We start from the raw sequence: 22464 nt of genomic DNA, 5'->3' as shown, positions 1-22464 counted from the left end.
AGGCTGGCCAAGCCCCCAGCAGGAACTGTCACTCCATGAGGGTGTGGCCAGCCTGGGTGAGGGGCTGATGGCTGTTTGCAGGCTGGCCACAGCCCCTTCAGGGTGTGGGTCCCCTCTGGGGTGCCCAGCCATCCTGAATGAGGGGCTGATGGCTGTTTTCAGGCTGACCAAGCCCCCCAGCAGGGACCCTCACCCCATGAGGGTGTGGCCATCCTGGGTGAGAGGCTGATGGCTGTTTGCAGGCTGGCTACGGCCCCCACCCACCCAAGCTCCCAGTGGAGGCTGGCTGGAAGCAGGTATCTGGGATTTATTTATCTTCTATAATTAAAACTTTGTTGCCTTGAGCGGAGGTCACAGCTGGCCAGGGCAGGTGGGAAGCTTGGCTTCATCCATTGCTGGGGCAACCAAGCCTCCTGCTTGCTCCAACTCTGTGGCTGCTGGCTGCCATCTTGGTTGGGTTAATTTGCATATAGTCGCTCTGATTGGCTGGTGAGCGTGGCTTGGGGCATAGCAGAGGTGTGGTCAATTTGCATGTTTCTCTTTTATTAGATTAGATTAGTATGTAACCCAGATCTTAACATATGAGACTCTTTTCAGACCTTATAAATTAGTGCCTCATGATATGGTATTATAGCTGTCACCTTAATTATTTGTTCTTTACAACATTTTGTTAAAAAAAAAATCTTAACTACCCACTCTTGATTTAAACTTTGACCTGAGGCCACATTATATTGGAAATGTCCTGGATTTCATCTTCACCTTGAGGCCATTTCTTACTTTGAGAATTTTTTTTTCCAATTGGAAATACCATTTAGAGGACCATAACTGTAGTTTTCTAAAGCATTATCTTTAAGTTATTTTTGTTTATATTATTCCTTGAAATCTAGAAAGCATACATAGTAAATATGACCTCTATTATTTGGCAATTAGAAGCCCCAAGACTTTAGATTTAATTTTCTTCCCTAAAATCTTATACCCACTTTTCACCTGGTTATTCCTAAGTAGTCAGATTAAGCTATAAGCAGTATTTTCCAATATGAATGTATTCTTGAATCATACTGGGGAGGTATCATTTTATAAAAGTACTAGAGGCACTCGGGGGGTCCCTCAGCCCGGCCTGTGCCTTCTCGCAGTCTGGGACCCCTCAGGGGATGTCCACATGCTGGCTTAGGCCTGCTCCCCGGGGGATCGGGCCTAAGCTGGCAGTCAGACATCCCTCTGGCAGCCTGGGAGCCCTCGGGGGATGTCCACTTGCCAGCGGGGAGCAGGCCTAAGCTGCAGTCGGACATCCTTAGTGCTGCTGAGGAGGCGGGAGAGGCTCCCACCACCACCACTGTACTGGCAGCCGTCAGCCTGGCTTGTGGCTGAGCAGAGCTCCCCCTGTGGGAGCACACTGACCACCATGGGTCATCTCCTGCATTGAGCCATTCCCAGTCGTTCTGCTGTTAGGGTCAATTTGCATATTACCCTTTTATTATATAGGATTTCAGAAGTCCTGTTTCAGGTCTACCCTTTTGAGGGCTTATCATATGATATGCAATAAAATGAAATTTATAAACTCTTAAGTAATGTAGGTCTAATTGTTAGGTACATTACTTTGGAGCATGTAATTAATAACTCAAATCCATCACTATATTAGAATAATTAAAATACAAATGTGTTTTTTGGAATTTTTGTTAAGATTAATGATAGTATTCATAGAGTGGCCTATAGAGCTTATGGCATAGAAGAAGATTCAATAAACTAATTCCCTTTTCCATTCTCCTGTTTCATTGTTAAAGTTTTGATTATGAAAGCATCATTGTGTATACTATCTCCTGAAAGATCTGTAGTATGTTCCCAGAATATCCCAGCCATCATTCAGAGGTTCTCACCATATTTTAACTGTAAAATTCTCCCTACAAATGACAGCCCCTTCCCAAACAATACCACTCATCACTTCTTGGCTATTGATAATACATTGATTTGTCAATTGTTACACTGGCTTTTGAGACATACAAAGTTTCAATTGAGATCAATACATGAAGATTCTAATTCAATAGGTATGAGATAAGGCTAAGATTCTGCATTTTAAAAATAGTCCCCAAGTGATTCTGATGCATACTCAAGCTTTGGATTAAAGAAACTAATATATGCCTGTTTTTCCTAGTTTGAATAATAGCCTCACACTAGAAAAAGTATTAATTGGAGGTGAAAGGAAAGCAATTGTGATTCATAAATTAATAATATGATACTATCATCAAAAGTATACATGTAAGATCCTGAGGTATAGTTAGTTTTCTTAGACTGATAGTTTGGTATTATTTTAAGAAAAAAATACATCATGAGACTTGAAGACATAAATATTTATTAAAAAGCATATAATGCATGCTTTACATTCCAAGTCTTCATTTTCCATGATATGATTTTTTCCTACTATATTTATATAACATTCAGCTTCTTCTCTTTGTTTTTCCGTAGATACTAGAGCAGCTAGGCTATCTAAGATGATATTTAGCAATTGCTGAAAAAATATATTATGCCAAAGGACTTATATTGCTAGTGGAGAGAATATATTAAATAGATTTCCACCTGTAACCTTGGTTTAAAGATTAACCTTTTGAAAATGACTTCTCTTGGTCTCTTAGTGTTCTTACATATATATATATTCCAAGACTAATAGTTTATTTCAGGAAAAGTTTTCATTAACACAGACTTTAGTCTTTTCCTACCCAGGGCTTTCTTTGGAAATAAGGACACAAAGGGACCTTAGTCTTTTATGCTCTGAATATTTTGGTCAGTGTTTTGTGCAAAAAGAATGTATGATTGTATTGCTGCTCCTATTCCTCTGAGTAAAATAAACTGTGCTTAGTGGCAAATGCTGTATGTTCCCAGAACTGCAGGGCTAGGATTCAGAAATTGGAGCATGGAGATACCCTAAATCAAAATAAGTGGCTATTTGGCAACACTGTCTGGCCAAGCAGTTTGTCCTGGCTGTTTTGTCAATAAATTATATTGAGATCCCTGACCGGTTTGGCTCAGTAGATAGAGTGTCGGCCTGCAGACTGAAGGGTCCCAGGTTCGATTCCAGTCAAGGGCATGTACCTTGGTTGCGGGCACATCCTCAGTGGAGAGTGTGCAGGAGGCAGCTGATTGATGTTTCTCTCTCATCGATGTTTCTAACTCTCCATCCCTCTCCCTCCCTCTCTGTAAAAAATAAATAAAATATATTTTAACAAAAAAGAGCAAAAGTTTTCAATTAAAAAAATTATATTGTGAATTGCATCTAATTTTCTATTAAAAAATTAACAAGATAAATAAATGAGGAATGTATAGAGAAATCATTGGAGTTACTTGCAAAAGTGTATAAACCAAGGATACTTAAATATTCCAGCTCATTTCATTTTAATAGAAAAGATAGATTTGTAGATAGATAGATAATAGGTATGTGTAGATAATAGATCCTTTTGATATATGGATACATTAAGAAAATCTTATAACATATAATATGTAAACATAAAACAAATCAGGATTCAGTAGTTTATCTCAGAGAAGCCCAAGTGACAGTGGTCACAGAAAAGAACTGAGCATTAAGGAAGGCTTCAAGGAGAATAAGTCATCTGTGGGAGTAAATAGTAGGTAGGATTAGGTCAATTGTAATAATATATGAAAGATCAGTCAGTGGGCTTCCAAAGATCAATTATGATGATAACCACAATCTTGTTTAGTTCCCTGTAGTTTTCACTAGAGGCCCGATGCATGAAATTTGTGCAAGAGTAGTCCTTCCTTCCTCTGGCTGCTGGCACTGGCTTCCCTCTGGCACCTGGGACCCAGGTTTCCCTCACAGCCCCAGCTTTGTCAGAAAGGACATCTGATCTAATTAGCATATTATACTTTTATTATTACAGATTAATGATCTGTAACATGTGTCATGTGTGGGTGATGGTCTTAATTCTTGCACAGTAAATATAAATAAAGGGTACACCAAAACTGTGATAAAATAATGCAATCACATTTTAGGAAAATACCCAAGAAAGATCACCCTCTAGTATTTAATTAACTCTTCATTTTGGGGTCAGATTGGTATCTAAGTGAATTTATTGTATACACTTGCCAATATCTAAAATAGAGTTATCTTCTGTAATCTAACTTAAATTAGAGTAGAACCAGAGACACACTGCTTCTCTCACACATTGAAAATCTTTCACATTTGTGTTCCTCAGCACTAATTACTTTTACTTCAAAAGTATTAGCAAAGAACATAATTTAACATAGTGTACTGTCAGTATGCCCATTATTGGAGAAGCAAGGAGTAATGAATTTGTGGATAATGGATTGGTTCCACCTCTAGGTATCAAAACTTTTTGAGATTTTAACTGTCTCATTTGGCATGCAGGTGGGCTATTCTGGTGCAGATTTAACACTGTCCCTAATTTAGGGGAGGCTTTGAACTTCCTTCAGAAGCATTGTTTTTGCAGGAATATTTAGCTTCATAATTATTTCATGAATTAAAAAGCAAAACACTGTGCATTTCACAGCTATCAGGTGAAGCAACATGTGACCATAGACAGGAGTAATCAGTCACAGATTTGGTAAAGAGCCCTTTGCAGACTGACTTCAAGGCATCCTCAACAGTCCTGTGGACTTCAGCCACACTCATTAACAATTAGTTTCCATATCTAGACACAGCAGATGGCAAATTGTTCTTCAAACAGTAAATACAAAAGTAATTTTGAAAGTCAGTGAACAAAAATAACAGTAAAAAGAAGTCTTTAGGAAAGTTTTCCAAGCTAATGGGCTAGCTTGTGATTTTGAGAGTCCTGTATCTTCCAGACCAGACTAACCATAATCAGACACAAAAAAACAGGGTCATATAACACTACTGTGCTGCAGGGATTCTGCTTTTTAATATACTATTTCAGTTAATTTACACAAACAGGGAAGTTGGTTATAGTTTTAGTTATTTATTTTTTTATCCTTAACCAAATACATGTTTTTATTCATGGCTTTTTAATATACTATTTCAGTTAATTTACACAAACAAGGAAGTTGGTTATAGTTTTAGTTATTTATTTTTTTTATCCTTAACCAAATACATGTTTTTATTCATTTTTAGAGAGAGGAAGGGAGAAACAACCTTTTGGTGCACAGGATGATGCTCCAACCAGCTGAGCCACCCAGCCAGGGCAGTGGATTCTATCTTTAATTTACAAACTTGTTTTGCTGTTATGAGGAGTAGCACATTGATTAATGTCATATGACTAGAATGTTAATTCAAGTTGGTATTTGTTCAAATTTCATAGGCAATATGCTATTCTTAATAATAGTACATTAGGAAAATCTTTACATCTAGAATTTCAAAAAGTGGTTTGGAAATGAATAAATTACAGTGGGTTGGCCCATTCCTCTTATTTCATCTGGTCGTTTTTCACAAAACGAGATGATTTAAGATATGTATGTTTTATTAAATCAGTTGTTTTCCACAAATGGTAATAATTTAAAATATTGAATGTGTTTGATTCTGGTACAACATTATAACAAATATTAAAGGAAATCATTCCGTGTTGTAAACATCTCTGTGGGATCTTTATACACCACAGAGCACATCCAAACATGACTTAGCTATTATACAGGTATATAAAGTCTTGAAAGGCTAATGCATATTGTTTTCCACTAGGTAGCTAAGTAGAGGAAATAACTACTTTGGAAGTTCAGGAAAGGTCTAGAAAAATAAATTAGCATAAGTTTTCTATTCAAAGCAATTCACTGAAATAATAATTTGGAGGTGAAGTCAGAAGACTGAATGTTTTAGAACAACATCTCAAGAATATGACTCCTATTATAGGAGAATTTTTCCTTTAAAATATTGGTAAAGTACAGGTAGAGAGATGGAGAGAGGTGCAGAGAGGATAGATGTTATTTCTATGCACGGGTGCCATTAAAAGGGCCAAAAAGAGAAAATGCCACAGCCCTCTAAAGAAGGTCTTGAGAGTGACAGCCACTTAGCACTACACATCCCAATGGTAGAGACTTTGAGGAGGTCCTTGAGTACCAGAGGAATGTGGATTCACATCCTGACCCTTGTCGTCTTGTATAAACAATCTTACACACTCCCTGGATCACCTTCCCTATGCTACATGTGTGCTTGACTTCACCTTCTCTGAATCAGTCCTCTCTTTTGGGGTCCTTATTTCTGGCTTGGATTTTTCTTTTGCATGCACATTGTATAGCCTTTATCACTTATGTGATCAAAGAATGTGCCCCACTATATTTGGTAAATGCTGGATATTTCCTTTATAGTTATCAGTGTAAATACAATGTCTCCTTTCTTAATTTAAGAAATCTATTTTATGTGTTCTCTGTATGTATAAGAGTTTTTCCCTATTACATTACCATGAAATTAATATTCTTTTTTTATGATCACACTAAATTTATTTTCCCATTGCTCGGAGAAACCAAGACACTTTTATTGAAACATATGGCATACTAAAATGGAGACAATGTGATGGTGGTTAATTTTTAACTATTTGATTTAATATAATTTACAGAGTCAAAGTTGCAGTTTAAAAGAACAGTTTGTATTATAGCATTTGGAAATTGATGATTATTATTGTCACTTAATATATTGTTCTTTAGTGATTCTAGATTTATATTCATGATCTCATTATCACTTAACACAGTATATATAAAACTCTAGATTGATTACAAATATTTAGATGTCTGGGTAACATGAATGTAGAAATAGAACATGAAGAAATATTGAGATACTAGTACATTAATGGAAGCTGTCTTTGAAACTAAAGTACAATAGGGTACTTTTATAAAAATATATAATTTTCATCTCTTTGATGCACATTTATTTTCTTTGTTTTTGCCAAACTTAATGTTACATTTCCTGTGCATTATGATTGAAAATAATAAAGTAGAAACTTAATTAGGAAGAGAAAAGTAATATAATTTATACATAATACATTAATCATCAAAATCCCCATGTAACAGAATGGACTCTCAAAATCTACTGTGGATGGCACATTAAAAGACTTGACTTCTCTGATTAATTAAGTCCATTACCAAAGGAGATCATGCAATTGTTCACTTAAATGAGTGTGAAGAAAATTTTGCATAATTCAATAGTAAAACACAGATTTTTAATCTATACTATAAGTTTAGAAATGCTACAGATTCATCTCAACATATTATAATCTGTAAAAGATTATTAAGGAAACATTTTAACCAAAGAGAAGATGTAGCAAATATAAAGTTATATTGGATGGAGGCATTCTGTACTATATTATAACTCAGATTATAGTAATTTTAATTATTAACATCTGTACCTTCATTTAAATAATACAACTATCTAAAATTATTGTAAATTCAAATATATACATATCTTCATTGCAATCTTGGAAATTTATGATGAGTATGTCAAATGCATCATTTAGGAATGACAACAAAGACTGACTGCTTTGCTTACTTAGATATAGCAGTCGGAGGTAAAGTTGAAACATAAATTCTGGTGTCTTTAAGTCTTACGTTCTTTCATCACGAAATGACATTGTGTAATACAATCTAAAACCTTGAGAGGATCCTACCGGGATCATCTTTGTTAGGCTTGTGCTTTCATGCAAATCTAACTATTTATAACTGATAGCTTCAAGAAGATACCTGTGACCTTCCTTATGCTTCATCTCCCAGGAGAAACCCTTTCCTTCAGTTCCAACTCATTTACTTATCTATGGCTCCCATTAGCTCTGAAGAACAATGAGAGAGAAAGTGGGAACAAGCACAAACATCCCTGAATGTATATTTTCTAATCAGCTTCATCACCTTTATTCATTTCTCTGAGTCTAGCTATTTAAAAAGTCAAAACGTTAAAAAATTGATATGTTGTTTTTCTGGTCATTGAATATATTATGCTTTTCCTTTATAAAGTTATTTAAGTTCTTAGAGAAATTTTTATCAAATATAATTTCTAGCTTGTAAATTGTTTTATGTGTGGGTCTTTCTCATCATAAGTAAACATTAGTAGTTCTTTGTCATAAGACCATAACTTTATTTTCTGAAATAGATTGCAGTTTTATGGGATATTATTTTTCTGCCTTCCCTTCTTAAATAGTCTGCATACGTAATATGGCAGTGCACTAATAAAAATGTAATATAGAATGAAGTCACTTACCATTTGTTACAACATGGATAAATCTAGAGGGCATTATGATATGTGATATGTCAGACAGAGAAAGATAAATATCATATATTACTTATGAATAGAATCTAAAAATAAACAAAAAAACGAATTACTAAACAAAACAGAAATAGATTCATAGAGAACAAGCTGATGGTTTGTAAAGGCTGTGGGGCATAAGTGAAAAAAATAGTTTCATGAGTTCTAAGGAAAATTGTATTGGATACCGATCAATGCATGTTTATTTAAATATGAAAAATATAGATGATTAGGGTGATTTTTCAACTATCTGTTGTTACTTTAAGTATTTTGTTGGTCTTTTTAGTGAGTATATTTAATATAAAAATAATATTTTGCTAGAATTGGGAAATTTGTTTTTCTTTGTGTATTCATATTAATATATGATATATATGCATAATAATGACAGGATTTAAGATATTTATTCTTTATTCACAAAAACTTTTCAGATGATGAAAATTACATGTTTTGTTTCTGTTTCTTTCCTCTTATCGGTAAATTGCAAATATATATATGTATATATATATTTATAATCATTACAATAAAGATACCTAACTCTAATCAGCTTAACCGCTTGAATGGAATTGGCTTGCTTAAGAGTGGACAACCTTATATTATTCACCTTCGGTTATGATGAAAATGAAGTACACAGACTAAAAAATGATTAAAAAAAATCAAACAAACCCAGATCTAAATTCTGGATTAAGGAAATACAAAGGATAGAGGAACAAAGTAAATTGTGCAAGAAGAAAACACTGAAATATGGAATACTTCATTATAATTGGCCTGGTCACTACAAAAAAAATATCACTGGCAACAATATCTTTCATGAACTGTTAATATGAACAAGGGTAACAGAGCATCACCTATTTTCCATGACTACCACATAACGAGTACAGAGAATATCACAAACTTTAAAGTGCTTTTAGTGAATGGGGAAATCAGTCACACAGTAACTTTCTAAACTGATTTAAAACCTTTCAAATAGTTAGTGTAGGACTGACCACACTAGAGGAGACTCTGTCAAGTTCCTCATAGAGAAAACACACAGATCTTATCAAAGAGGGTTCACACCAGAAAGGGAAAGTGCAACCTGAATTAGAAATTCTTGATAACAGGTGTACACCCTGGAGGATCACTGCACTCGATACTGGAGACACAAAATGAAAGGACTTAGAAACTGTGTGGAAACAAATGCAGCGATTTGGGGATGTGTCCTCTCTGGGGATGGAAAGGCAAGTTGTATGGGAAGCGATCCTTTAAAGGACTGATGGGAACAGAAAGTGAGGAAGCTCTACAGAATCTCAGCAACCATCACAGAGAAAGAAGGCACTCGTGACTGGGCTCCTCCCAAGTCTCATTTATGTGAAAACATGTTTATGGGGAAAGTAAAGCTTAAGCTAGAAAGTAGAATAAACGGTGTGATGAGTGTAACAATTATTTAATGTCAAATTAGGTAAAAATACTTCTGACTTTTGTCTTCTTATCCACTGTTTTAACTATTATGAGTTTCGTCCTGCAGTCACAATACATGAAGCCAGAAGTCTGAACTAGGTTAATGGCCTGTGCCACTATAAAAAGTATTTGAAGGATCTCTTCCAATAGCTGGGCTTGTTTTCTGTAATTCTCCCAGGTTTGTAATGCAACCTATTTAAGATTGAATCCTCCTCTTTTATGGAGGGAAACTCACATAATGTATTGAGAACAGTGGATAAGAAAGCAAAAGTTAAGTGTCTTTACCCAATTTGGAGTGATCACTGTTACCCTCAGTAATTCTGTTAACATTTCATTTTGTACTCTGCTTTATAGTTTTTTTAAAAAATTATTTTAAAAAGTAATGTATGTATGTTGTCTTATGGTACCTTTGTTAGAAAATGTGGTTATTAACATATAATCATAGATAAAAATTTTAAAGCTGTATTTTATAACTTTATTTGTACTTATAATTAGTTGAGTAAACCTTATTTGGGTCCTGTTAACCCACAATAAAAAGGTGTAATAAAAAGTTAAAGGCATTTACTTGAGCAAATGAGGCATTGCAGTCAGGAGGTATAGATGAAGGCAGCAAACATGCGTTGTGCTCCAAAGGGAACAAAGAAAGGCAGGGTTTACCAGAGCTGTTTTCAGTTAGCTTCTTCATGTAAATGAAGCATGTTGGCTATGTCAGCTGGGATGGTTAGGCCCATTAGGCAAGAGGAGGATGCAGGTTGTGAAAGGGATGGGTTGCTTTCAAGATAAAGGATGTAGAAGATGAGGAGCAAATAAAGTTCATATATGTCCATGTATCAATCATTGATCCAGAATGTTTGTAGTTCAGTCTTGAGCTGAGTTCATCAATAGGTCAGCAACGTAACCACAGTTCCAAGAACTGAGACATGAAACTTGCATAGGTCACATTTCTCAGTGGCCTCCTGACTCCATTTTAAATGACTCTCTTACTAATGGTTATTGCATTTTATTTTTTCCATTATCAGCCCTAAGACGATTATTTCTATACTAGTGACCTGGTGCACAGATTCATGCGCATTGAAAGGAAATTCATTAGAAGGTGGCCGGCGGGGTGGGACTGGGGGAGATGGGCCGGACATCCCTGGAGCCAACCTCCCACAGTCCCTGCACGTGGGATGGCATCATGACTCAAAGGGCGTTTGCGGAATGAGTGGGGTCCCTCCCGCAGGTGGGGTCCCTCAGCCTGCCCTGTGGGGATCGGGCTGAAACCGACTCTCTGACAGATTTGGGGCCAACAGTGCCCCAGCAACAACATAACCCATGGCTGAAGGTGGACTTGCATGGCCCCGCGAGGAATTGGGCTCCCTCCTCTCTGGTTTCAGGGTATGTCACCCAAGAACCACAGATGCCAAGTCACTGCAGCTAGGCAGCTCCTGCGTTGAGCATCTGCCCCCTGATGGTCAGTGTGCATCATAGCAACCAGTCGGACACTTAGTATATTAGCCTTTTATATATATAGATTATGCCAAGTAAGTTTTTGGGGGTAACTGAATTGTAAATTTATGAATTCTAGTATTTGAAATGCAAAAATCCTTTCTGATCATATAATTCTCTAAACTTTACATAGTTTGGAAACTAACTGGAAAAAATACCTATTTTTTATAAAAAGGAATTATTAGAATTTTGGATCAGTTCTAAAATAAAATATAAATTCCTTGAGATTTTTTTTAATTGAATGCAATATGAAGGCAGAAAACGTTTAGAAATATTGTTTTTCTGATTTATACTACATAAAAATCTTTCAATGCAATTTAAAGCAATAAATTGTACTTCATGGTATGTTTATTCTTGAAAGCATTTAAGAATAAAGGTTCCTTTTTATTTTTAAAACATCCTTTTCCTGGTTTTTGTGTATATATATATGTGTGTGCACAGCACACACTCTTGAGCACCTATTGCCCTTTTTTGCATCTTATATCCTTTTTTTTAAAAAATTTTGTTTTATTGCTTAAAGTATTAAAAAGAGTATTATATATGTCTCCTTTTTTTTCCCTTCTTGACATTCTCCCGGCTTCCCCTATCCCCCAGTGTTTTATGTCCATTGGTTATGCTTATATGCATGCATACAAGTCCTTCGGTTGTTATATCCTTGACCATCTTCCTTCTTCCTTAACATCCTTAGATACTGTGTCAATTTACATTCTCATTAACACTGAATGGATATGCCTTTTTTTCCATATCCTGTCCAACACTTATGTCTTGTTTGATTGATAATAGCCATTCTGAAAGGTGTGAGGAAGTATCTCATTGTGGTTTTGATTTGCATTTCCCTTATAGCTAGTAAAGTTTATCATCTTTTCTGTTGAGCATCTATTCTCTGTTGGCCATTTATAGGTCTTTTTGAGAAAAGTGTTCAGGTCTTCTGCCCATTTTTTATTTAGATTGTTAGTGGGTGTGCGTGCGCGCACGTGCGTGCGCGTGTGTGTGTGTGTGTGTGTGTGTGTGTGTGTGTTGTTGTTGTTGTTGAGTTATATGAGTTCTTTCTGTATTTTGGATAATAACCCCATGTTGGAGCTGTATGTAGTCCCATTCATTTATTTTTGCTTTAATTTATTTTGCCCTTAATGTCTTGATGGATGAGTGGATAAAGAAGATGTAGTGTATATATACACTATATAATAAAAGTCTAATATGCAAATTGACTGAATGGCGGAATGACCAGTCACTATTTTGTGCACTGCCATGGATGCCTGCAAGATCAACCTGGCCAAGTTCACCCACGGCAAGAGCTCCACTCTCATCAGGACTGACCTGGCAGCCCAGGGCCTGGACATCCTGCTGCTGGACAGCATCATCAATTTCAGCTTCCTGGTCAAGAGCAAGCTCTTCCTGCACCACGTGGGTCGTGTGGCCTGGGCTGTCCAAAGTGGCACAGCCTACTCCTTGGTATCCCCAGATAAGGTTCCCTACCTGGTGGACCTGCACCTGTTCCTGGGCCATTCCCTCACCCTCGCCCACCCCCACGAGGAGCCCTCAGGTGCAGTAGAGTGGATGGCGTGCTGGACTGGGTGCCACAGAATGTGGTGGATAACAAGGACTGTGGCCTGCAAAACACCCTGGAGGTGTTGCTAGAGCTGTGGGGCCTGGGCCGCATGGCTGACAATGCCCTCTAGCAGTACGTGAACTTGCAGCCAGTGCCCTTGCCAGAGTCCATCAAATGGGCCACAAGCTGGACCTCTCGGGGCTGTCCCTGCACCCCCTCTTCAGCTCGAGCTTTGAGGAGGAGGAGCTGTAGCGGCTGAGGCTGGTGGACAGCATAAAGCAGTACTGCTCGTGAGCGACCATCTTTGAAATCAACACCTCCAGCTGAGACATGAGCAACCAGGTGATATGGGCCAAGAGGCTGAAGGACTGCAAGGCCATCACCAGCTTCCAGCAGGGCCGGCAGGAGTGGCAGGAGGGCCTGGCTGTCCCAGCCCCGAGCTGCCCAGCACGGCAGGTGGAGCAGACTGGGAAAAAGGAGGAGGTGATATGGGCCAAGAGGCTGAAGGACTGCAAGGCCATCACCAGCTTCCAGCAAGGCCGGCAGGAGTGGCAGGAGGGCCTGGCTGTCCCAGCCCCGAGCTGCCCAGCGTGGCAGGTGGAGCAGACTGGGAAAGAGGAGGAGGAGGAGGAGGGAGGGAGGGTGGAGGACGTCTTCACAGAGGTCATGGGCCAGAAACAGCAGCAGCCAGGACCTGAGCAGGGAGTGAAGAGGCACAAGGAGGAGGCCCGGCTGCTGGACCAGGATTTCTGTCCCCTGTTGGCCCAAGGACTTCGACAGTGAATGGGCCTGAGCGTTGGTGGGGACAGGGGTGCCTTGGAGCAGCAGGTGGCTGGCGCTGTCCTGGACCTGATGGGGGACAAGGCCCAGAACCTGACCAGGGGCTGGCAGCAGCTCAAGTGGGACCGGAAAAAGAAGCTGTTTGTGGGACAATCAGGACAGGAGGACAAGAAGATCAAGACAGAAAGTGGTCGCTACATCAGCAGCTCCTATAAGTGGGACCTCTACCAGAAGTGGAAGCAGAAACAGAAAATCGCCATATGCTCAACGCCTGAGCCTCAGCGGGCGGCCAGCAGTTGGCCCTGTTGGCGGTGCTGTTTCGGCCTGATCCCGTCAGGGCATGTGCAGGAGGCAACCAATTGATGTGTCTTCCTCACATCCATGTTTCTCTGTCTCTCGTCTTCACTTCTACTCTAAAAATCAATGAAAAATGTCCTCAGGTGAGGATTAACAAGAAAACCCACAAAATAAGCATACATACACACATATACATAAATACATGAATATTGGGGGGCTGGGGGCGGGGCCCCACAGATGCACAAATTTTGTGCACCAGGCCTCTAGTATATATATAATGGAATACTACCCAGCCATAAAAAGCATGAAATATTTCCATTTGTCAAAACATTAATGGATCTTGGGTCTTCATAGTATCATGCTAAATGAAATAAGTCACATGAAAAGGACAAGAACCATATGATTTCACTCATGTGGGATATAAAACAGAAAGCAACAAACAAGCAAACAAACTCATTGACGCAGACAACAGAATTGTGGTTACCAGCGGGGAAGGGGGTTGGGGGAATGATGCATAAAGTAAAGTGGGTCAAATATATGGTGACAGAAGAGACTAGACTGTGGATAGTCTTTCCATTTGTAAAATTATTATATATAATTTAAAAATACCTATTAACATTCCTGAAAATAATTATGATTTATATTTTTAATGTGTCTGAATTCCTATCATTTATAATTTCATTAATTAGTCTTGAATTCAGTAAAAAATGAACAAAATTAAATATAATTAAGTTCATCAGTAGTTTTAGTAACGAGTGGTGGAAAAGACCTTTGGGATGTGAAATATGTCCTGAAAATCATAAAGCACAGGAAGAATACAATTATATACAACTCATTACACTCATTGAAATTTAACCATGAAGAAACTATAAACTTCAATTTCCACTTTATTTACTTAAAGTTTCTTTTTTCAGATCATTTTAAAAGAAATATTTTAGTGAGAAAGGGAACAGAGCTATGACTCAAGTCATTTATTTTTTGTTGATCACATAATGTACAGTTTTTAAAACTGTTTTCTAAAATTGCAAAAATAAAAGCAGTTTTCTATTACTTGCTTAAGGGTATTTTGTTCTACAGTCTTGCATACATTTATCTTTTAAATTTAAAAGTTTGAATGAATACAAAATACTTTCCATAGAAGAAATTATATATTCAGTTAGGACTAATTAATTACATGAAAACTTTTTTCTTTTTCTATATTTCCCAATTCTCATACAAATCCTTGTTTATGTTAGCATATATATCTAGTTTTTAAAAATGAAATGGCCGGGAAGTTTAATGTCAGTGGGTCTGGGTTTTACTTCATATTTCAAAAGTAGCTCCTTTTCATAGCAATAGGTTACAGTTCTATATAGGGACCTAACCATACAGTGGCAATTATTAACATTTAACGTAAACCTTCTTATATTAGTAGCGGGAAAACAAAGGAATGTAATCTCCAAACTAAAAACTGGCAGCACTAGTATATGTCATCAACTTCTTAAATTCATACAATTGGTAGTCAAAATGTTTACCGTGATGAAAGAATATATTCATTGGTTGTTTCTGTTTTCATTGTACTGATGCTGAATTCATTAGATTCAAATCTTTTCATGTAGCATAAGGATGTTAACTATGGAAAAATCAAGCCAAAATTCCTAGAATTCAGCAGAGAAGCAGAAGGAATTTCAAAAACAATATAGAGATAGATTCTAGACTAGAATTAACTAAAAGAAGAGTGAGAATAATTAAGCTTCAGCGCTCCTGAGAGAGTTGGAAAGGCACAAAAGAAAAATCTCTCTTTTTGAATTTCACAGAATATTTAAAAGCAGGTAAACCCAGTTTTAGAAATTTACATTTGTCATCTAATTTGAAACAACACAAACACTTCCGTATAATGTACTTGTTATTTGGGAAGACGTTCGATGGATTGTCATTTGTCATTGTTGGTATAATTGTTGTTTTAATGTTGTTATTTGTTTTTGTCCTTTGTGGAGGAAAGTACTTATGGATCAGATCATTAGTCTTAATCCTGCGTTATCTTTAGAAAAAAATAGACAGCAAATTTGGAATAACTTAAATTCAAGCTCCTTGTTATTGGAGATCTATATATCTATATCTGCATCTGTATAATCTTATCTATATTGTATCCATATCCCTATCTATATCTATATAGTGCATAGGCTTCCAGTCTGACCTTCCAAACTGCTAACTACTCTAGCATAAAGCCTGACCTTGTCATTCTGAGTCAGCTATATTGACTCCCACCCCCCGCCCTCCGCCCCCCCCAAGAAGCAGTCATTCATGTGATTAAGTTTTGGACTCCAGGTCTAAACTACCTGAATTTGAAATCCAAATCTGCCCCTAACAAGCTTAAACCCTCTGTACCTCCCTGTTCTCTTCAGTGGCAATGACAGTACCTACCTATAAGTTATGAGAATTGAATGAATAAAGCTCTTTTACTAAAACTGTGATATGTTATTTGTTAAATATAAAATAAATTAAATACTTGAGATTATTTCCCTAGTTTTAGCATGAATGACAAACTCATTTTTATGTGTGTAAAAAATGTAGAAACATTTTGAATAAATATTGAAAAATATCTGAAAAGCACAGAAAATGAAATATCTCACTTGAGAAACCTCACTTTTATAAATTTTGTATATTTTAATACAAATAACATGATACTATTCTCTATCTTATTTTTCACCTACTAATATATCTCTAAGTACATTTTTAATTTACACAAATATGATTTTCTAATTCTGCATAGTATTCTATCATATGGATATGTTATATTTTATTTACCCTAACCCCATTTAAACATAGTTTGGTTTCCAATATTGGTATTTTACACAATGTGGTAATACTCATTGGTTTGCCCTAGCCAGTTTGGCTCAGTGAAAAGAGTGTTGGCCTGTGGACTGAAGGGTCCAGGTTTGATTCTGCTCAAGGACATGTATCCCAGTAGCAGGATTAATCCCCGGCCCTGGTCAGGGTGAAGGCAACCAATCAATGTGTTTCTCTCTCTCCTTATCCCTTTCACTTTCTCTAAAAATCAATGGAAAAATATCCTCAGGTGGTTTTAAATATATGTGAGTATATATACTAATAAATGTAAATAAAATATTTATGTATTTTAAATTATAGATATGTACATATTGCACTGTAACATCAGCAAAGAATATTTAAGGATATCTTTCTATTAGAAGTCAAGCATTGAAAGGTAAACAGATATCCCACCATTGCAACTCCATTCACTTGAGAAGAGTGTTCTATTAATGGGTGTGAGCATAAGGTTAATTATGGGGCTGAACTACCAGCTTAGGTAGGCCAACTACACCAATAAATAGGTCTGTATAGTTCAAAGAAGCTTTATCTGTTCAATTTGTAGCATTTCTAGTGGGAGTCCCTTCAGCTGTTTCATTGATTATTAGGTTACTTAAAAATTGGAAGGCATTTAATTACAGAATGCAATAGATGTCAACTTTTTGAAACATTTAAAACAGCAGAAGCATAGTTCAAAGGCAGAGAAAAAATGAATACATTAAAGTTTTTCCTTTCATTTTGTTCAGTTTGTTAGAATATCTTGCCAATTTTTTGAAGAAGTAATTAATATGCCTGTAATTAAGGGATTTAAACAAGGTGCTTCTGGAACTTGGTGTACCATCATAAGCCCAATTTATCACGAGGCAATTATTTATGTTTAGAGTTTAATACTGTTTCCTATATTTGACTTTTTAATAGCCTATACACATCAAGTTATAAAGTCATTATTTATGACTTATAAACTAAAACTAATTTATGATATTTTCCAGCTTCAATATTTATTTTATGACAAACACATCATAGGGTGAATACATATATCGTTAAAGCCACATTGGGTTTTTGCCAAAATCAGAGAGTTTTGTACAATAAAATAAATTGTAATACATTAACCCCAGGTAATATATTTTGTACGTGTGTGCATTCAAAGAACAAAAATAATAAATTAAGCAATGAAGTCCAGAGAGCAGTTCTTAAGTTTGCTATTACAATAGTACAGTCCTGACAGTTAATATAGCTGGTGAGAGGAGGGAAGAATTTTAAATTATATATTATGAGTATCTGATACTCTTTTTGATAGTAAGAAATAAAATCAAAAAGCGAATCAGGAAATATATTGAATTTGGGGGTTAAAACCGGGTGCTTCCTCTAATAAAATTTTACAAATTGCAATTTTGCTAGCTCCAGTATTTTAGTCAGTTTTAAAGATCTAGTCCTAAATTATATATTTCATAAGATTTTAATATAATAGACATACTATTATCACTTTTAAATTAGTACTTTATTAAAGTTCTGTCTTTATTTCTAACATGGTAAATATCTATAGGTATAAATCAAATAAATAAAAAGTTTTGTTCCTCAATATGTTTTACTACTCTAATAGGGTCTTAAAATTTAAAAAGTTTGATAACCACTGATTTAAAAAATAAAGTTCCACAACAACTACTAAGTCAACTAATTCATTTAAGCTCTTATTAAGGGTCATGAGTTTTTTAAAACAATTGTGATTTAAATTCTTGCTAAAATAGATTTGGGGTTGGGAGCTCTAAATGTGAGATAATGAACCACATGAAGAGTCTGTCATCATTATCAGTATCACTACCATGCTGTTTTGAATACTATGGCCTTGTATAGTTTCATATTAGCTAGTGTGATTCCTCAAACTTTGTTCTTCTTCTATATGTAGTCTTATAATTTTTTAAAATTTACCTTTATAGTTGAAAGTATTATAGATATCCCCTTTGATCCTGCTACCGCCCCACCCCAGGCACCTCTCTCTCTCTCCCTCTCTCTCTCTCTCTCTCTCTTTTTCTGTACAGAAGTGTTTTAGTTTGAACTCCCACTTTTGTTGCTTGTGCTTTAGACATCATATCCTGGAGGCTGCTTTCTTGATGTTTATAGTGGTTTGCTCTGTTTCATTTGGAACCTTGTACTATATAATACAACAATACAAATAGAATTATATAGATACTGCCAACAGTGTTATATAAATTCCTATTTTCACGTGTTTGTTTTTATTAAAAGAAATATTTATAAAAAGATGCTCTCCACTTTGTTGCCAGGGAGTAAGACTTTTTTACAAATTGCAACAATACTCAACAGAGATGGAGAGGCCAGAAAGAGTGTTTAGTTCATTCTTTTGTTTTCCATGTTCTTTTAAAAAATATTTTCAATACTTCTAAAAAGATTCTATTTTTTTAGAGTAAAGGTAATTTATATTTTATAAATTGTATTAAGGCTCCTCTGCGGGCAGCTGAATTATGCAGCACATCTTTCTACTTTATTGCAGGTCCTAGGCTGGCCAGCTCCATAACCTCCTCTATTCCTTTGTAGTAAATGTAGATTTACTGTTTTATATTTATTGTTCAAATTCTACTCTCATACTGTTGCTTCTTGCTATAAACATATGAAAAATAGTTCTTCTGCATAGTTAAGTAAATACTCTATTACTCTGTAAATAAAAGTAATCATATTCAATTTGTTTAAATCTTGAAATGTTTTTATTAATAGTGGAAATTGGGATATAATTCAAATATTTTATTAACAGTAGTTTTTCAGATAAAATAATATATTTGTGAAAACAGCTTCTGAAAGACAAAAATTCATTTAACAATAGCACACAATTACTTGCATTGTAAGCATTTCTGTTACATTATAAGTCAGGTTTTCTAATGATAACATTTTTGAGGATAACAGCAATATGAAATAAGAGCTATATTTTAGAGCTAATATAAATGTTGCTGAAATGTTATTAAAGATAAATTTTTAAATGGAGATATATGTAGGTGTCTCTCCTTTTAAGTACACTATATCAGTTCAATGAATTATTTATTGAATTGATTGGGGGAACACTGGTTAACAACATTATATGGGTTTCAGGTGCACAATTCTATCTTTTTAAATGAAATGCTGAAATAAAATGTATAGGATAATGAATATATAAAACAGATGGTCCTGCCTGTCTTTTTGCATTTTATATTTTTAAATGGCTTCATGCACTATCAATCCATTTAAAGTACAGAGAGGGGTAACCATTAAATAGTTTTCCATTCTTCTTCACTAAGGATAAAGATGCTTAATAACATTTGCTAATTGTGTAATGTCGATCCCCCCAAAATAATGTATCAGGAGGGAGTATTTCTGCTTCATTCCTTTTGTTTTCAGACAGCATCTAATGAGCTGGATGATCATAATTGGCAGAGTACAATGCATTGAAAACATGTTGCTAAGGGAATTCTCCAAATGTCAAAAAATGTACCTTCTGCCTGGGAAATCAAGTAAGCCAGTGGAACTTGTATTAAAATAGAAATAGTTAAAACTTGATGTAATCTTGCTTTTTTCAAACTGTGCAAACAAAATAGCCTTGTCAGGATGATAAAACTTTACATTACACTATTGTATAACCACTTGTGTTATATGCAATGATCAAATTGATATTTTACTAGACAAAACAACATTCATCATTTATGTAATTTAGACCAACACAATTTCTAACACATATCTTAAATTTCCTTTTTTAAATATAGAATCAATAATCCTATATAATAAGAGCCTAATATGCTAAGTGTCCAGCCATCCAGTCATTCGTTCAACCAATCAAAGCATAATATGCTAATGATATGCTAAGGCTGCTCAATCGCTCGCTATGACGTGCACTGACCACCAGGGAGCAGACACACCACCAGTAGGTTAGCTTGCTGCTGGGGTCCGGTCACTCGGGACTGAGTGAGATGGGCCGGACATGCCCTGGAGCCCTCCCGCGGTCCCTCCACAGCTGGCCAACCTCCCACATCCCTCCCCAACCCTGATCGTGCACCAGTAGGGTCCCTCAGTCTGGCCAGCGCCTCCTTGGGTAATGTCGGAGAGCTGGTTTCAGCCCAATCCCACAGACCAGGCCGAGGGACCCCACTGGTGCACGAATTCGTGCACCAGACCTCTAGTGAAAACATAAAATAATTGACTATATCAAGTTGCCTTTAAGTAATCAAAATTATAATATTGGTTTTAAATTTTTACTGTACCTGGTCTATATTCTTTCTAGTTAAAAATCAGAAAAGAACAATTTTTAAAACTTCACAATCAAGTAAAAATCAAATCTTTGTGATACACATTTTAAATATTTTTTGTCAAAATGTGTCCAATAATATCTCATTTTTACATAATATTGATTTAATCATGATTCATATTAGTAAAATAATGTGTGTTTTTGGTGAAGGTAAATCTCTAAACAAAAGTATAATTTTCTATTTGTGGACATTATTTTGTCAAATGTTAAAGCACCTCAAGTACTGTTACTTTTGCAAGTTATAGTAGCACCAAGTAAGGTCCAAGGTACCTCTTCATTATTCCTCTCTTCTTATTTTTTTTAAATATATTTTATTGATTTTTTACAGTGAGGAAGGGAGAGGGATAGAGAGTTAGTAACATCGATGAGAGAGGAACATCGATCAGCTGCCTCCTGCACACCCCCCACTGGGGATATGCCCACAACCAAGGTACATGCCCTTGACTGGAATCGAACCTGGGACCCTTCAGTCCGCAGGCTGATGCTCTATCCACTGAGCCAAACCAGTCAGGGCTCTTCTTATTTTTGACACACCTCATTAACTGATTCATTCTTTAGCATTCTTTAAGTAGAAATAGTAGTAATCATTTGCTAGCACCTTATTGCATAGTGATTACTTTTAACAATAATAGCTATTGAGAGAGTGAGAGTGAGTGAGGGAGCAAAAAGGGAGTGCGTGGATGTGTGGGGCGTGTGTGTGTGTGTGTGTGAGAGTGAGGGAGTTATATTCTGCAGGACTTTTGGGGGCTGGCGGACCAGGCTCCCCTAGCCGGGCAGCCTCTGCTACTACTGCTGCAATCTGCCCCAGGGTGGCTCACTCTTCCACAGAGACTATGCCATTTTAAAGGGGAGAGTTGCTGTGACTGGGAGTCTAGCCTCACCTCCACCCGGGGAGCCCTCGGAAACCACCTGGGACCCTATAGCCACACCAGCCAGGGACCTGCTGCTTCGGCTATGAACCCACAAACACCGAGTCTTCAGCCTCCCCAACCACAGGCTCCTGAACAGTTTGTCTGGGGGGAGACAAAATGGCAGCCAAATAGGCAGACATGTCCTGCATCTTCTCATGGAGCAGATAGAAGAAACAGCTAAGTTGAATAACATCCACCTGGAATTGGCAAATTAAACACAGCTGGTGAGACAATCTGTGGTCGGGAAGGACAGAGCACACCTGGAGAACAAGAATGAGCCACATAACCAGGCACCCTGAGAGAAGCAAAATGGGGAGACAAAGAAACAGCCCACATACGAAAGAAAAAGAGGAATCACCAAAAAAGGAAGTAAACGAAATGGAAGCAAGCAATTTGTCAGAGAAAGAATTCAGAGCAATGGTCATAAGGACGCCGAAAGGATGGAAAGACAAATTCAACAACGTGTAAGAACCAAGAAGAAATGAAGAATGACATCACTGCAATAAAGAGCACAATAGAAAGCATCAACAATAGACTAGAACCGTGGTCGGCAAACCGCAGCTCATGAGCCACATGCGGCTCTTTGGCCCCTTGAGTATGGCTCTTCCACAAAATACCACGTGCGGGCGTGCATGTACAGTGCGATTGAAACTTCGTGGCCCATGCACAGAAGTCGGTATTTTGTGGAAGAGCCGGTATTTTGTGGAAGAGCCAC

At 36.7% G+C, this 22464-nt stretch overlaps 1 pseudogene; it reads left to right on the top strand.

Annotated features, from left to right (window-relative positions):
* Positions 1-12370: 12370 nt before the first annotated feature.
* The window catches only part of LOC102243468, an 18744-nt pseudogene continuing 8650 nt past the window's right edge, over positions 12371-22464 (top strand).

Source organism: Myotis brandtii, unplaced genomic scaffold (genome assembly GCF_000412655.1).
Source record: "Myotis brandtii unplaced genomic scaffold, ASM41265v1 scaffold344, whole genome shotgun sequence".
Taxonomy (NCBI): Eukaryota; Metazoa; Chordata; class Mammalia; order Chiroptera; family Vespertilionidae; genus Myotis; species Myotis brandtii.
The sequence above is the reverse complement of the archived record's forward strand: the minus strand, read 5'-3'. Positions and strand labels throughout refer to the sequence as shown.